The sequence below is a fragment of the Gymnoscopelus microlampas genome (assembly GCF_963454915.1).
Source record: "Gymnoscopelus microlampas genome assembly, chromosome: 20".
Taxonomy (NCBI): Eukaryota; Metazoa; Chordata; class Actinopteri; order Myctophiformes; family Myctophidae; genus Gymnoscopelus; species Gymnoscopelus microlampas.
Genome location: NC_139957.1, coordinates 35836807 through 35847711, shown reverse-complemented (window position 1 = coordinate 35847711; position 10905 = coordinate 35836807).

Below are 10905 nucleotides of genomic sequence, written 5' to 3'. Positions count from 1 at the left end.
GGCGCACCGTCCACACCAAACTTGGCACAAACACTATTCGGGTTCTGCCATGACAATAGTCACACCAGGGTCCGCGTGTGACCCCCAGGGGCCCCTGGGTGCCACGGCCCACGGGTGCACCGTTGCTCCAATCCGCACCAAACTTGGCACAAACACTGTTCAGGGGTCCACCATGATAATATTCACACCAGGGGAATCAATGTCTGTAGGCCTACTTTTAGCGTTTTAATGGATGAAATGTACCCATCCTTTTCCAATGCTAGTAAAGCAAGCCTGATAAAAGTATCAAACTCACAAAATTCACCAAAACACAGGACATTACTACTATATCTATATATCCCCCCCCCAAAAAATTATAAATCCAAATGTATGGAAAGGAATGCCACCATTTACTAATTCATTTTCAGTAAACCCATCAGTGTCTTTTGCGACATCGTGAATGGGGAGAGAGCATACATACGGCCGTCTGACTAGGACGTCGTATGGACGTTGTTTGGACGTCTTTTTGCGACGGTGGTTTTAGTAGGGAGAGAGAGCAGGGGCAAACGGCGCACTCTGACGTTGTTTGGACGTCTTTTTGCGACGGTGGTTTTAGTGGGGGGAGAGAGCATACGAACGGGACTAGGACGTCGTATGGACGTTGTTTGGACGTCTCTTTTGTGATGTTCGTTGAGCCGGGACAAACGCTGCACTCTGACTAGGACGTGAGGTCCCGGCCAGGGCCATTGAGGGGGCTCCAGGGGGTCCCCACCAAATTGATGATTAAACATCAAATTAACACAATTAGACAATTTAGCCTAGATTAGGAGAATGACTTGTTCTGATCATAGTCCTCTCTCTACAAACAATAGGCTTAGGCCATTGGTTCTCAAAGTGGGGTCTGGGGACCCCCAGGGGTACTTGGGGGTTCCAGGGGGTCCCCCAGCTAAATGATAACTCTCAGAGTTAAGTTAACATTGATTTTACAACATGAATTGGGGTCCCAGAGATAGAAATGCCATTAAATGGGGGTCCGTAGCCCGTAATGCATGTCAAACTGGGGGTCCTTAAAATGTATCTTTTCAAATGGGGGTCCGCGGGCTAATAAGTGTCCATTTGGGGGTCCTTGACATGAAAAAGTTTGAGAACCACTGGCTTAGGCTAGAGATAGACTGGTCATGGACTGACAAACTCATAGGCCTATTCTAACAATAAAACAATATTCTCATAAGCTATTTGGGTCAGAGACAAAATGTCAGACCCAAAATCAAATGGAGGTCCAGACTAATTTAAGGGTCCTTGATATGAAAAAGGTTAGGTTAAACACAATGATCAATTAAAATACTCACTTCATTTTATTAAGTCACTTGTTTAGAACATCAGTCTACATTTAAAAGGCTACTGAAAAAAACATTTAAAACATTTTAAAATTGTGAAAAATAGCCGATCTACATCTACATTTTCACTATTTTAAAATGTTTTTCAAAATACAAAAGAAATGCCTAATAAGATTATAGACAATAAGATAAGGCATATCTTGCCTTATCTTGACGATAAGGCAAGATATGCCCTGAGTATTACTACACCAGTCATTCACATTTTGAAGTGTTTGTTTATTATGTTAATATTGAAAAAATCACAGCATTTTTGCACAGCACAGCATTTAGCCGCTCAAACACCTCATCATGGATACTTCAGAAAGCCAAACCTGGAGCCTCAGGCGCTGCAGTCGGGTGAGAAAAGAGAGCCACAGTCATCAAGACTGTTGTCCTCTAACAACTGGTCATCTTTGAACAGCAGTGATTCTCAACCGTTTTCATTTCAAGGACCCCTAATTTGATATGCACTAGGTCACTCTGGGACCCCAATCTATTTTTTTTTTTAAATCCTCTGTGTTAATTTAACTCTGACAGTGTTACGGAGTAAGTGTATACCTACACATTTTGTTCCATTTGTATACTCTCAGAGTTACAGACCCATGAGTGTCCATTTGTACCCCTGGTGGTTCCCAGACCTGATGTTGAGAAAAAAATGTCTATCGTCAGGGCGTTCTCTGGAGAATTCCCTCAAACACGGTGACTTTGGTCATCGCGTTGCGAGGGAGTGTTTTTTTTCACCAAGCCAGTGACTGGGTGGTTTAGGCAAGACACTTGGTGAGGGGGGCTCACTGAATTTGGCGCCAGCATAGATCTTCTCGCAGTCTCTGAGGTGGTTTTCTTGGGGCACATGATGACCAGCAGTGGATACAACAGGAGGGGAAACCAGCTCAGAGACAGTGGTGGACTGATGAGCATATGTGAAGATTATGGTTTTCTGATTCCTGATGTTTAAGTATACAGAAGAGGCCATTTCTAATGGTTAACTATAGTTGTTGGAAAGGGGCAAGAGCATGGAGACAGCCCACCTCCCTCCTCACACTCTCTTTTAGCTCCAGTAGGAGAGGGAGGAGCATGGAGGGATCCCACATCCGGAGGGAGGAGCTTAAGAAATTTAAATATTAAGCCAAGTATTTTGATTTCCTATTTTTCTGAGCAATTGATTTATTTAATTATTCATTTGATTTTGTTGAGGCTTTTTTATTTTAGATGGACAGTGAAAATGTTCTATAGGATAATTGAACCCCAAACCTTTGGTTCATAAACCTTGCATTTATCTCGTGAGCCACACTGACATATAAGATTAAATGAGAACGTAATACTTAGCCAAAATCTTTGAATTTAGATGGACAGTGAAAATGTTCTTAAAGAGATTTGAACCCTAAACCTTTAAATTATAAACCCTGTATTTATCTCTTGAGCTACACCAACATGGGAGTTGCATCTGAGAATGTAGTATTTAACCCACCTTTTAGAATTTAGATGGAGAGGGAAAATGTCCATTAGGAACTATGAACATTAAAACTTTTTTTTTTAAAGTTTATAAACCCCCGATTTACCTCTTGAGCCAGACTGGCATAGAATGTTTCAACTGAGAATGTAATACTTAGCCCACCTTTTAGAATTTAGATGGGCAGTGAAAATGTTGTTAAGGAGCTTAGAACCCCAAAACAGCAGTTTATAAACCCCTGTCAAATCTCTTGAGTCTTGAGCCACGGAACATTCAGGTGAGAAAGAAATACTTAACCTTTTAGAATTTAGATGCACAGTATTTCCACTTAAACCCTCTATTCTAAGTAAAACAGTACTTTGACCGCTTTTTTCCCATCTCATCATCATTTATTTAACTCAAGACCATGTTCACATGGTATGGAGCACAGATTCATAAATAGACAGTATACATACATAACAATATTCATACAGATGAAGCTCATTTAGCTCTGGACGTGTTGTGAGCATTTTATTTTTTGTGCTTTCCTATTACCTTCAGGGTTTTTTCCTCAGTGTTTTTATTTGAGTTAAGGTGTTTTGTTTAGAGGGCTTTTTTATTGAGGCATATAGACGTTTTTTTTGTTAATCAAACCAGTTTGATTTCATAGTTGTTTTTGTTGTTTTGTTTATTGAGTTGTTTTTGAGTTTTGAACCGAGAACCTTCGGTTTATAAATCAGTACCTTATTGCTAGTGCCACGCTGGCATGGAAGATGCAAGTGAAAACGAAATACTTAACCTTTTAGAAATTAGATGGAGAGTGGCAATGTGAAAATGGGGTCTAATGGTGGTCTTGAGCCCTAAACGTAGCACTAACATGTCACTGACACAGCTCTCGTGCCACAGAAGCATGGAAGATACAAGTTAACCGTGTAGATTTTAGATGGAGAGTGAAAATTTGGCATTAAATTAAATCTGCAATTTGTAAATCTACATTTTGCAATATCAGTATGAACAGGGGTGTAGTGGAAGGGGGCACAGGGGAGCCGCTTCCAAAATTAGGAGTTCGGTTTTGGTCAAAACCACATGGACCCCAGCATCCATATTCTGGGGGGAACGTTAGCCCAAAATAGCTCACAACTCGTCGCACTGTGATGCGTTGTGAGCTTGCATATCGGCTATTTTCGGCAAAGAGATTTGGTGTAGAGGGAAACAAGCGGTATAGATGCGCCCCCCACTTCTAAAAGTAGGCCCACAGCCCACACCTCTGGGTTTATATGGGACAAACCAATGTCCACTTATTTGAACATGGGGGTTTCCCCATCGTTATTCTTTCCTGATGTTTGCATTCTAGTAAGGGCGTAGCGAAGGGCGTAGTGGGAGTAGGTGAAGCTACCCGGTTCTCCTCAGTGGCTGGAGCAATTGCTCTGATTTTGCACACAGCCATCGACCATTACCATCTGAACTTAACTGTGAAGCCCGTTTTTCAATTTCACCAAATCTGAGCTTCTTATTAGCGTGTTTGTGTCAAACACTGTCGCCATGGTTACGGGGCTGCCCAGCTATGGGACAAACTGCCTCCCGGGTTGCCAGATCATGTGCGCATATCCCCCCACGGATGCGTCGACCGGGTATGGTCTAGTTAATCTAAATCCGCAAAGCAACCAACTAAAGCTGTCAAATAATTGTAGTGGAGTTAAAATACAATATTAGCATGAAGTGGAATAGAAGCAAGTGTAACAAAATGGAAATACTCCACAAAAATTACCTTAAATTTGTATTTAAGTACAGTACATGAGTAAATGTACTTAATTACTTTTCACTACTAAACTTTGGACGATCTCTCCATAGCCAGGAGACCTATGGCAGTTCTCTCTGGACAGGAACACAAGATGTGCTTTGATGACCAGGTGTCCCATTTTGTGGGGCTGCATGGCGTTTTTATCCCTTGTCTCACATATTGAGATGATGTCCCACATTTTGGATGGCATTAGATTTCAAAAGTCAAACCACAGCAGGACAGAAAGTTTTCTAAAATCTGTCTTTTATCCAATGACTTAAAGGAGTTCACCCCAAAAATTACTTATTTTCTATCAATTACACACCCCATGAAGCCTTGATTTCATCGATTCTTTTTTGTTTTTGTGGCATTCCTAAGACAATAATTTGATGACCGTGTGTATTTCCGGTAGGAGACACAAATAATCTACTTTGTGTCTCCTACCGGATACATTAGCCGGTAGGAGACGGGAATCAAATTATTAGTTTAGGAATGCCACAAAAACAAAAAAGAATCCATGGATTCTTGATTATTGATAGAAAATACGTCATTTTTTGAGTGAACTCCTCCTTTAAGAAAGCAGCGATGGCTGTTTTGGACAAATCACAAGCTCTGCAGATTTAGGCAGAATACGTTGGAAACTATATGGTTCAGTTATTTCAAAGTTGTCTTTCTTTATCTATATATATAACTGTGTTTCCTTGACCTTTGGCAGTAGAATTACATTTTGCAAACCTGTTACTGTAATTAGAGTAACAAGATTGCATGTCCTTCAGTTCACTCAGAAGGGACAAAATATACATTTTTTTTTATTGTAATAGTGCTTAAGTGTTTAAAATGTATTACGTTGCTGTGTACTGTGTGATTCAAAACATTCATATGTTCTCTCCATTTATCAAATCAGTGTATAAAAGGAGATGAGACCATTGAGTGCAGTTCAGTGTTTCACACAGTTCATGTTTTTTATTGAATCATATATGCTACCTCCAGGTGAAAAACCAAGTCATTTGCTTTTGATCCAACACACCAGTTTCTAATAGATCTTCACTTGAGACCCGATCCTCTTCCTTCCACTCAGTCCTCTGTGCCTCTTCACTTCCCGCTGTGTACAATTCTTTTTGATCGTCTGCATTTTGAATTCCCAGTGGCTTCTTATTCAATCCTTGTTTCTCCGACAGCTGTGAGTCGCCTTTCGCCACTAAAGCCATTGTTTCCCATACCCCTTCTCCATGAAGAGGTTCTCTCTCTCCTTCGTTTTGTAGATGGGCTGTTCGCCTTTCGCCAAGGGCCTCTTCTTGCTCTGCTCGTGCCTCGCTCATCTCCGATCTTTTCCCCACAAATTCACCGTGTGATCCCAATTCATCTCCCGGTGTCACTGAAAACTCATCTATAATAATGTGCCCTGAACCATCCAACAACTCTAAGTGCCCTGAATCATCTCCTCTAAACGAATCTAAATCCATCACATCCCTCTCCTTCTCCATCCCATCCTTCTCCTCCTCCACAACATTCCTGTCCTCCTCCTCCTCATCATCTCTCTCCTCCTTCACATCCATCTCCTCCTTCTCATCTCTCTCCTCGTCCACATCCATCTCCTCCTCCTGATCCCTCTCCTCCATCAGCCAAGACGTGAATCCCCGTGTGTCTAACACAGGCTCAAGTGGAGCCCCACTATTATCAATCTGTGTTGCCACCTGTTCCTCCTCTTCCAAGTCTGTGGAGCTCGGCTCATCTCCAACACTGTCGTCCTTTGCAACGTCAGCTTCCCCCCACAGGTCCTCAGGACTCTGCAGCTCCGGGATTTCTGTGGTTTTCAACTCAAAGTCAAGAAGGTCGTCCAGCTCCCTGTACTCCATGCTGCTGACCAGAGAGGAACTGGATGGTGGAACGCTGTCTTCTTGTGAAGCCAGCTGGCCTGAGACCAGCAAAGGTCCACTGCTGGCAGAACCTAAGGAGATGGAATCACATTAGCTGGGGATGTAAATGCTATTGTTAATTACTTTTGACACCAAACGTTCATTCAAATCATTTGGGAAGTGCTAGTGTGGTATATAATGCTCCTGTATGGTTCTCTACTGGTTCTTCAGATTAGTTTAAGCACCTCTAATGGTTCTAGCAACATTTGACATATATTTGTTATATAGCATTATACCATTTATTTTAGTGTGTGTATAGCATGTATTAAAAATGCCATGCAACGTAATAACAGACCTATCATGGCCCTCCGGGTTTTAGAGGACACACATTGTGAGTCACAGCATTCACATATGGAGTGGTCACCGGTCAGGGCTCTCCACCTAACATGACAAAGTCAGAAGTACAGAATGCTTATGCCTCCTTGTAAAGAACATCACAGTCCATGACGGAGGGTCAGATAGGAGTGGTACAGTACAGTGTGATACAGTACCCGTTCTCTCTGTAGGTGCAGGACTTGCGTGCAGGACTTGGGTCCTCTGATGTCACAAATAGTTTGCAGTGAATAATGACCTAAAAACAAGATTATATTGATATTGAAAGGAAGAATTATTCAGTATCAGAAACTTAAAACTAGTTCAGAGCTTTTCCCACACCTTATAGACAAGTGAGAACTTATTTACCAACAGTATCTAGTGAACCTGTCCCTTTGGGATCTTACTAATGTTTCAGTCCTACAGCTTCAGGTTCAACCAGTGATGTCACCAGTAACTGAGCAGATAAACTGTTCTCCACGCTTACCTGGGAGCCTGGATCAGATGTAAACTGGAAGGCACTGATGGAGAATCGTAGGGTATCATTTGTCCTGGGGGAGAGGAACTGAGAAACTGATGGGTCTCTCTGGCTCTCCAACAGACAGCTGTGAAAGACATCATGATACCGACCTTACCTTCAGCTGAAGAGAAAGTGACAGTTTTCTGCCTCCAATCTGCCATTATTTGGCTTTTTTTTAACGACATCTGTTTCTGCAATTATGCAGCCAATGTGTACCGATGTCAAATTATTATTTGACAAATAATGAAACAACAGATCTATAAGCTCACAACACCACACACTGTGTTGCGTTGTGAGCTTGTAGAAGGGCTATTTAAAAAAAACGAAATTTAATCTTATCTACATTTTTCAAATTGAATAGAATACATTTTGCACGTTACAATATACAAAATATTGTTCAAAACATTGGTAATCGGTGGTTGATGACTGTCCAAAATAGGGATCGGACCCAACAATCTGGCACCGGTCAGACTCTAAAAACCAGACAGTGGTCCTAAATAGATGACTGTCAATAGAAAGAAGTATTGTGTTATCATTTTAGCCTAAATGTCTTACTGTACCACCGTGCGGTTTTACATTTCTGTCTAATAATGTATTCAATCAATCAATCAATATGATACACTTACCCAACATTGTCAATGATGGTGTACTTTTGGGATGGTACAGAACCACCGGACAGGGCTGCGTAACACCTCCTGATGTACAACATTCCTCCAGAGGGTAGATATGAAGCTGACACCTGGATGTTAACAGGCTCTCCAAGATGGTACGCCTGCGAGCTGGCTGGATTAGTCCATGAATCTGACGAGAAATAAATATAATAAATATTGAAACTATGAATATCCCCCATTAACCCATTAAAACCGGGAAAGCGTCTGTGTCATTTTAGATTTTAGCTATACAGTCTATAGCGACATACGTTTTTCAGAAAACTAAAAAAATAGCAGATCTACAAGCTCATTTCATACCGCACCTCAAGCTTGTACTGCTATTTTTGAAAAATCTTGAAAGTCTTTGAAAAATTCTCAAATGGGGAGTCCGTGGCCAAATAAAAATCATTTTGGGGGTCCTTGTGGCACAAAATGCTCCGTATTACAGAGATATTTACCGTCCATTAACTGGATATGGAAGTCGTTAAAACGCCCCTCCAGCGTCTTACGCATTGCAGGGGATTGCCAGGTGGGACGCACAGCCAGTTGGTACACATGATGATACCTGGACAGTGAGAGAAATTGGAATTCAACAAAATAAAAGTGGGACACATAAGTTGTAAAAACAAAACTGTAGTAATAAACCAGTCTGACCTTTGAAACCGGCATTCAATGTCAACGTCGAGGTGAGGAGAGGGCACATAGTGGAGCACGAATTTATAGACGAGATAACCTGGACGCATCTATAGGTAAGAGGATCACACCTCATGAGTGATGTTCGAACAGGTAAACCACTGGCTCTAAAAGTGGGGTCCGGGGACCCCCAAGAGTCCTTGAGGGGGTCCCCAGCACAACAGGAAACACTTTAAACACACTGCTGTACGTGATATTTTTTGGTTAAAAAAAAGAAGTTAAAGCTCTACATTCTGATCATAATCATTGCTAGTGTTCAGTGATATAGGGTCTCCCCATCTCTCCAAATCTTTAGTAAACATAAAACACAATTTCAAGTGGATTACAAATGTTATCCAATCAAAAGAGAACCCCAAAAAAATAATTGATCAGCAATTCCAATTTTGTCTGCTCATTTATTTCATCACTTCCAAAGTTTATCCTGCATGAGCTCTCTCTCCTGCAATGAAAGTGGTATCCTGACCTCAAAATTGACAGAGATAGAGAGATGGGGAGACTGTTGAACAGCAATGATTACTGTGAGAATATAGAGCTATTTAAACACTTATTTTAACAAAGAAATATCACTTAGAGCCCCCATTTTATTATTTGGCTATTCGAAAATAGCCGCTCTACAACTTCACAAAACATCGCCATGGGCTGTGCCTGTGAGCTTGCAGATCTGCCATTCTATGGGGATCCCTGGCACAATCTTTTCAAATGGGGGTCCATGGCCAAATATATATATCAATTTAGGGGTCCTTGACATAAAAATATCACAAAACAAAACAACAGTGCACATAATAACATCCACAGAAAGCTCACCTGGCGTTGTCCATCGCACTCCATCAGAGGATAAGTGAAAAGCAGGTCACCATAGGGCCTGAGCACTCCATTACTCCTGCAGGTGGCTCCTAACGTCAGGTCATCTTTACTTGCTCCGTGGCCATAGAAGGATGTTCTGACCCGTACCACCAAGCCAGACGCAGAGCAGCTCGCGGACACGTCTGGGAGGTCTGACTGGACATCTGGACAGAGTTGTTTTGTGGAGGGAGAAAGTAACTTTAAGTACATTTACTCAAGTGCTGAGGTAATTTTTAACCACTTCATAACCACTTACAGTAAGCCTTATGTTGATAACAATAATACAATTTATTTGTATAGCACTTCCAAAAACAAGTTTATAAAGTGCTCCCCAGACATAAGAACAGCAAACAAGCTAAGTGAAATAAATAAAAACAGACAAGAATTAGGAATGGAAGCAAAGTCTAGCTGTTCTAGCCGCAAGCAACTCTAGATCCTATTTTTATCTGGAATCTAGAGTTACAATACCAACCGTTGACAGCCCATACATCCAAACAGAAAAGTCCTATCTGATTGTATTAAACATAACATGTCTACAGTGGATCTTTATGAAACTTATGTGTGTAGCATCTATTATGAAAACTTTGCAGATAGAAAGAGGATAATTCAAGCTTTCCTTAGCAGCAATGTTGGTGAGTTTAACATTGTTTAATACAATCAGATAGGACTGTTCTGTTTGGATATATGGGCTGTCAAGGGTTGGTATTGCAACTCTAGACTCCAGATATTAAAAATGGTATCTAAGAGTTGCTTGCAGCTATAGCTGTTCATTCCTCCAACCCATTTTTATGTTATACTTCAGCTATTCGAAAATAGCAGATCTACAAGCAGATCAAACATTGTGAGCATTGTGAGTGAGTTTATCTGCTATTTTGACAAATTTGGAAATATGTGAGTACTTTTACTTTGGTTCTGTAAGTATATCTTGATGCCAATACTTGTATATTGTGGCATTACTACTTTTACTGAAGTGGGAAAAAAACATGTTTAGCCTACAACTGGGTTGTTGTTGTTGTAGTAGTTGTTGGAGCTCCTGGCTGGGCTGAGATGACCTCATGGAGGTCCTTCGTTTGTCGCCTGTGTCCAGTTTGAAGATCTTTTCTCCTCTAACTGGACGCATCATGGTAGATTCATCAATGTGTGGTGCAGGGTTTACTGTGCTGAGTAATAACACCACTGAGTGGTAAACGCTCCACAACATGTACACACGACCCGTTGTTTTCATGTTCTTCTGTCAGTCCGTCATTCCTCAGTGATGGGGCCGTTCAATGATCACAGGTGGACATAATTAAGGTTGGCAGTTGGCAGGCTTCTAACAAACCATGTTTACTGCTTTTCTTTATTTTCTTTTTACCCACTTTGAAGTGTTTTTGTATTATACATGATCAGGGCTACAACGCTGCATTT